Below are 6,768 nucleotides of genomic sequence, written 5' to 3'. Positions count from 1 at the left end.
AGAGATTAAACGAACTTACCTTAAGTGAAGTTTGATCTTAATTATATGAAGCGTCTCGTCCGAATAGATCATAATTGTAGTATACTTGTTTCCGAAGGAATTCACCACAGTGTTCAAAGTATATGACCATAGAGTCATATTTCCAACCTAAAAAACTGCGCACGCATCCCCATGCTTCCTCGATGCTCCTTCAGCCTAGAGCCGCCATTATTTTTTAAAGCAAATTTCCCAGATTTCCCTTTTGTTTTTCGCCTTTTTTGTCCAGGGAACAAAGTAAGGGTTGGGTGGGACTGATCTATTCGGACGAGACGCTTCATATAATTAAGATCAAACTTCACTTAAGGTAAGTTCGTTTAATCTCTTAATTATATTGCGCGTCTCGTCCTCTAGATCATAATTGTAGATGTTCAAAGAACTGATGTAAATCAGTGCAAAAAAGGTGCCGCTAAAAACCAGAGAAGTCCAAGATGTATCTCTACAACTGGGTATCAAAATAAAACTTAGTTTTATTTTGAACAAAAATAAGAGGTTGATTTTTATCATGTATATACGATTAAATCAAGCTGGTTTTTTCCAAATAGTTACAACTTGTAGCTCTCTTCGTACATCCGAAGGTCTGGAAAATCATCGTTTGGATGATCGTACCTGGTTCCAAAAACCCTTCCGGGTCAATATCAATGGGTAAATTATTTCGTACTTGAGACTTCAATATTTTTCCAGTGCAGAAAAGGTCTCAACGAAGGTCATTCTTCTGTTTTGATTCCAGAGAAAACAACGATGTATTTTCACAACTGAGTATCAAATAGAAACAAAGTTTTAAATTGAACAAAAGGGAAACTACTAGCTCTCATACCCCACTAAGGATTATTACTTTCCTTGAGTGGAGATTATTGTCAAAGTTGTATTTTTTGTTCCCTAATGTACAACATATTGATTTGATCTTAAACAAGACGGTAGAGCTTTTTTAACATTTTTCTCAGTTTTCCGCAAACTGCACTGGTCTCCCGAATTGACAATATCCAACTTCAATTGATTCAAAAGTTAAAATTATTAACTCTGATCAGAGTCAAGGAAGAACAATTGTATTCATTCTGTAAAGGACTGCCTTAGTTGAATGATTTTGTTTTCCTGGATAGACCTATTTTTGTATTAGGCAAGTGTGTTGGTCATGTAGACCAACCAGCCATTATCCATATCCAACACTTCTTGTTTTCCTATGCATATCTGCTGACTGAGGGAGATAACTGTCTCTGACCGAAGTATTCGTTCAGCCAATACTTCTTCCCTTTATACATTGCCACAGATCCGCAATATTGTTCACACCTATCTGAAAAGCCCACAAGGTTACCATTCTCTGAAGCGTAGAACAAATCGCTGGTTACTCGACTGTTTCTTAAGACAAAACATTCATGAACTTTTCTGATGGTTGATTTATTCTTTGCATTGTTTGTAATTTCATGGTCATGCAGCTTAATCCATTACTTCGATTGGAGAGTTCATACACAAGCATTAGATGACTTTTCTGAGCTCTCTCAAATTTTGAATTGTATTGTATGCTGTTAGGGTGAATTAATTATTACTATTATTTCATTACTTGCTACCTAACATTTTTTGTATTCCTAGCTTGCGTTAACAAACTAATTCTGAGCAAGCTCTGATTACTAGAGTCGTTCATAAACGTACTTTTAGTTCTTCAGATTATGCTCTCCGAGTATGGCCATACTCATACTTTACAAGTTAGTAAACGTACCCCTTGCCTGGTTAGCGTTTTGGGTAGAGGTTCTAATGGAATCTTATGTAAAAATGAGACTAGCAACACCCTCAGCAAAGGTAATTTTTTGGTGCATGTAAGGACCCAGAATATCGTTTCCTTGGTAACAACGGTCTCCATAAATACTCCTCTTACCTACGTAAATCCTCAACAGTCTCGGATGACAACTAGATGCTGATGTTCATCTGAGTATTGGCAATACTTGGAAAAGTTCAGTCTGAAGCCTACGTCATTCCAAAAGGGATGAAAAGTTTTGGTTTCTCTTTCATATCACCAAATTGAGAAAGGAATTATATACTGCTTCATAGCTGAGATGGGCATTTCAGTGGCTTCCTTTTGGTTCACCACTACTCCCTTGATGAGCCTCTGGCTACTACAGCGAGCTTTCTAGTTGTATAGAAACATTTTTCTACAGCGTCAAAGGTAGCAAAGGCTCTTCAAAAATTACCTTCGATTTGCAGGAACCTGCGTTCTATCAGCAATAATTGTTTGCTTATTTCTGGATGAGAATTTTGAGAAAAGCATAAACTCTATCCTAAAATTGAGAACACGTCTATAATTACAGCCTCAATATTTGGGTAAGCAGAGAACAATCTCTCGCATTTGATGTTTATACGAAACCTTTATCATAACACTAAGAGTTTATGCCCAATTGGGGGATTTTTCATCCAAAAGCATATTTAATTTCTAATAGTCGGTTCCAGGTCTCTGATCTACTTCTTTTCTTAGATTATATTTATGACGAGTAAGTGAGGGTTTCTCTTTCCACCATCCACAATTGCTTCTTGCTACTATATTCAAGTGAGGAGGAGTAAGGAGTTACCCCCCCCCCCCTTAATTCAAATAAAATTTAATTGTATTCTCAGTTCTTAATAGAACATTAAAATTGAATTTTGTGCAACTTGCAAAGCAGGAGCAGAGCAATACTTTTCTTCTAGCTTTGAGTTGAGGAATTTTTCCTAAAACTGTAAGGTCATATTTTTCCAGTTACTAACAGTATTGGTAATTTAAAGACTAAATTCAGAGGAGGATTTTCCAATTATAAGTTTACCATTAAGGTCTGCAAACAGAGGCTTCTTAAGTAGCTATTAAGGATTTCCTGACCTTTGTTCAAAGGATAAGGTGCTATACCATTACCTACGATATGGAGGTAACAGCTATACTGAGACGCACAGGTACACAGTGTATCGATGTTATATTTTCGAATTTCTTTTCCTACCTTTTAAATCAGAATTGAATGCTGAACACAGCTAGAAAACAATGAAAGGATGTTCCCTTCGAAACCATATTATGGTCTTTTTACACAAATGGGATTTCAACAAGTTTTTGAGTATCTTAAACACTGTTTGAGACACTCATGACAACTCAGTGTCTTTGGTATTACTTCCTTTTTCATTGCTTGGTTACACCTGTTTGAGACAATTAAACATTTTATGTAATTTTATCTGAAATAGCTCTCCACTGCATGCCTGAAGTGTTTCAAGCGACCATTGAGGATTTCACCTATATATAGCCATTTTGGCTATTCAATGTGTTGGCTCCCTCTCTTATTTCCATTCCTAAATTGATTTTAACAAATCTGTATTATATTTCTAGTTTCAGGATTGTCTTCACATTTTGAAGATCTGTCAAAGTAGAAAGGGCTATCTTCTCTGAGGTCACAGCATTGCCAAACGATTTCCTAATTGTATTCACACAATTATGGCTAATGCCAGGAATTCGAACTGAAAACAAAGAAGCGTTATAACAACTAGCATCTGTTCAACAACACATCTCCACTTCGAATAGTCATTCCATTGTGAGAATTATCATAGTCTACCGACAAAGGCATAGCAACTGTCTAAAACAGGAATCCTAACTGCGGATGATCCATCCGTTAGGGGCATGAAGATCCATCTGATAACAGGGTTCCATGCTTCAGATGAAAAGTCTGTGTTAACCACAGGCATCTATAATGAAAGTTATACAACATAATCTGCAGCCTGTACTGTGGATAGCTAGCCATTACATCCACAGGCACTTATCTGAGAGCCAGACCGGCATTCCATTGTTAAAAATGGGGGTCTGAAATATTAAGTCATTAATAATACATACAGTATGATGGCAAATGGCATGGCAGTCATCCATATTGAAGGATGGCATCTGTCTGATCTGATCTGTCTGATAATAGCATTTGTATATATGAACAATCCGTTATAACAACGGTCTTGTGTAATATAATAATTACCGATAATATATATCTGTATGATGAGGCATCGATACTGTGGGCTTACAATCTGTTCTAGCAGCAGTAGTCTGTTCAGCAAGGGTCCATCATCCGTTGTAAAACAGGCATCTTGTTAGACAATGTTAGACAGACTGTCATAACAACAGGCATCTGTTTTGGCAACGGGCATCTGTCTATACATCCATAGACAGGCATCCGTACTGAGTACAGGCAATCCGTTTTTTCAAACGGGCATCCATCTGTCTATTGACAGATAGGCATCCGTACTGGGTACAGGCAATCCGGCGTTACAAACGGGCATCCATCTGTCTATTGACAGATAGGCATCCGTACTGGGTACAGGCAATCCATTTTTACAAATGGGCATCCATCTGTCTATTGACAGATAGGCATCCGTACTGGGTACAGGCAATCCATTTTTACAAATGGGCATCCATCTGTCTATTGGCAGATAGGCATCCGTACTGGGTACAGGCAATCCGTTTTAATAAACGGGCATCCATCTGTCCATTTGACAGATAGGTATAGACATCCGTACTGGGTACAGGCAATCCGTTTTAATAAACGGGCATCCATCTGTCCATTTGACAGATAAGTATAGACATCCGTACTGGGTACAGGCAATCCGTTTTGATAAACGGGCATCCATCTGTCTATTTGACAGATAGGTATAGACATCCGTACTGGGTACAGGCAATCCGTTTTAATAAACGGGCATCGGTTAAAACCGGGAATCCAAAGGGCTTCGGGGTCTTCTGGCTAAAACATATTTAAATTATGATTTAAGCATACCTTCTACAAAAGTTATCTCTGACAACTGTTTCGTGCTTCATCTCAAAGCGTAATAGATTCGTTTGCATCATTCTTCTGCCAATAGGAACGTAACTTGTTGAATCTTCTCAATTCCATTCTAATATATGGATTTTTCGTCACATGGCTCTCTCAATAATTTTTGCAAGGATTGTAGATTATAATCTTTGAATATATCCTTCCGAAGAATTGAGTACTTCACTTTTGTCCTTAGTAAGGGCAAAATTTTAAACACGTGTGGTTCTTCCGACACAAAAAACAAATAATGGCGGCTCTAGGCTGAAGGAGCATCGAGGAAGCATGGGGATGCGTGCGCAGTTTTTTAGGTTGGAAATATGACTCTATGGTCATATACTTTGAACACTGTGGTGAATTCCTTCGGAAACAAGTATACAGAGACAAGAGAAAAGAGAGACTGCCGAATAGATAGGCAACACGGGGGACACGTTTTTAGAATTAGGTTAAGAATTTTTGGAATCCCGTCGGAAATGGCGCTAGTGTTTGGTGGCCAGTTCAAGAACTAGTGGATGTGGATGAAAGAAATCTGTAATCTATGACAGAACTCAAGTCAGCTGATTTCCGTCATTCCGTCTGAGTTTGTTTTGTTTAATGCAAAAAGTTAGAGTATTTCGAGATTTTTGTTTATTCCCCGAAAAAGAAATTGTTTGCTTTTGAACACATGGTGAGTTTTTGTATATATTTCTATTTCTATAATCAATTAAAATTATGTATTGCTTGATTTTACAAAATTGCGAAATGTTATTCATTTTTTGGATACCAAAATATAGAATAATTTTTTTCAGATCCCATGCCCAGAAGAAACAAGAAAGACTCAAATGGCTTTCAAGTCTGGATGGCTTTAAACAATAAATGCCACACAAAAGTTGTAGGGACCAGGGATTCAAGTTTTTGAGAACTAGAAGTCCCAATCTAGGGGATCCTCCAGGAAATATGTTTGCTGCTTTTGTTATTATTACATCATATAAAACTGCAATAATTTGATATTTGACCATTTCTAAATCTAACAAGAGTTATGAAAATGATGAGAATGGCATATTGTATCGCCATTTGGACATATTGCATCGATAACCCCTAAGTTGATATTATTTTTGAAGTCGCATGTAACATTTTTCTGGTTTACATGTGAAGAACATGTGGACTTGGTTGTTCATGATTAATTGGAGTATGGTATGTATTTCTCTAATAATTGTAAGAAAGTATTACGATAATATACAATATGATATGACCACATAGAAATAAAGCCTGAATCCATCAAATTCAGTTATTCATGTATATCAAAGTTCAGTTTTTGTGTTTAGTTTGGCCCATATTATTTATCCATTCAACCCTTTACAAGATCAGCTCCTTTATATAATGTATCCTGTAAAATATTGTAATTATAGTTGTTATTGTCAAATATTTCTATTATATATTCATTTTGGTTAATTTTCTGTATATTTTTTCTATACAAATGTAATTTTCTAATATTTTCATGAATATATATTTATTTCAGTTGATTTCCTATTTTATTACACTATTTCATGATTCGTCTAAAAATCTATAATTACCAAGTTTGAAAAATACACTCCATCGACTCTCTCTACTCCTATCGTTCTTTTAATCGAATCTTTCCCACTAAACTCGATAAAAAGAACAATAGGAGTAGAGAGAGGCGACGGAGTGTATTTTTCGAACTTGGTAAATATTATTTCAAAAACGAGGCCGTTATTTGAATTTCCCGCGCAAATTTTTTCGGATTAGTTTCTCCAGTTGCCAAGGGGGGCGCCACAAAACGTGTCGCCCATGAATAACACTGAATTGACTACTCTCCTCTTTCCCTTTCTCTATGCAAGTATACTACAATTATGATCCACAGAACAGACCCATATAGAAGGGAAACTCCCCTACTAAGAAGTGGGTTCAAGTTTCAGCGCCCCCATGCGGTGGTTCGAGGAAATAA

At 36.7% G+C, this 6,768-nt stretch overlaps 2 long non-coding RNA genes across 3 annotated transcripts; one reads left to right on the top strand and one right to left on the bottom strand.

Annotated features, from left to right (window-relative positions):
• Positions 1 to 1,590, top strand: LOC123308793. 2 transcript variants are annotated; one of them, XR_006537164.1, is made up of 2 exons: positions 1 to 343; positions 404 to 1,590. It is a non-coding gene; the product is annotated as an uncharacterized LOC123308793 (long non-coding RNA). The 2 variants fall into 2 exon arrangements; XR_006537165.1 differs by having other exon boundaries at positions 391 to 1,590.
• A 1,584-nt stretch (positions 1,591 to 3,174) lies between these two features.
• On the bottom strand, positions 3,175 to 5,188 carry LOC123308792. Its single transcript, XR_006537163.1, has 2 exons — positions 4,791 to 5,188; positions 3,175 to 3,835 (listed from the first exon to the last, which is right to left on the bottom strand). It is a non-coding gene; the product is annotated as an uncharacterized LOC123308792 (long non-coding RNA).
• Between the last annotated feature and the right edge of the window lie 1,580 nt (positions 5,189 to 6,768).

The sequence above is a fragment of the Coccinella septempunctata genome, chromosome 2, assembly GCF_907165205.1.
Source record: "Coccinella septempunctata chromosome 2, icCocSept1.1, whole genome shotgun sequence".
In the NCBI taxonomy this organism is placed as follows: Eukaryota; Metazoa; Arthropoda; class Insecta; order Coleoptera; family Coccinellidae; genus Coccinella; species Coccinella septempunctata.
This window is presented reverse-complemented; position numbering and strand designations above follow the sequence as displayed.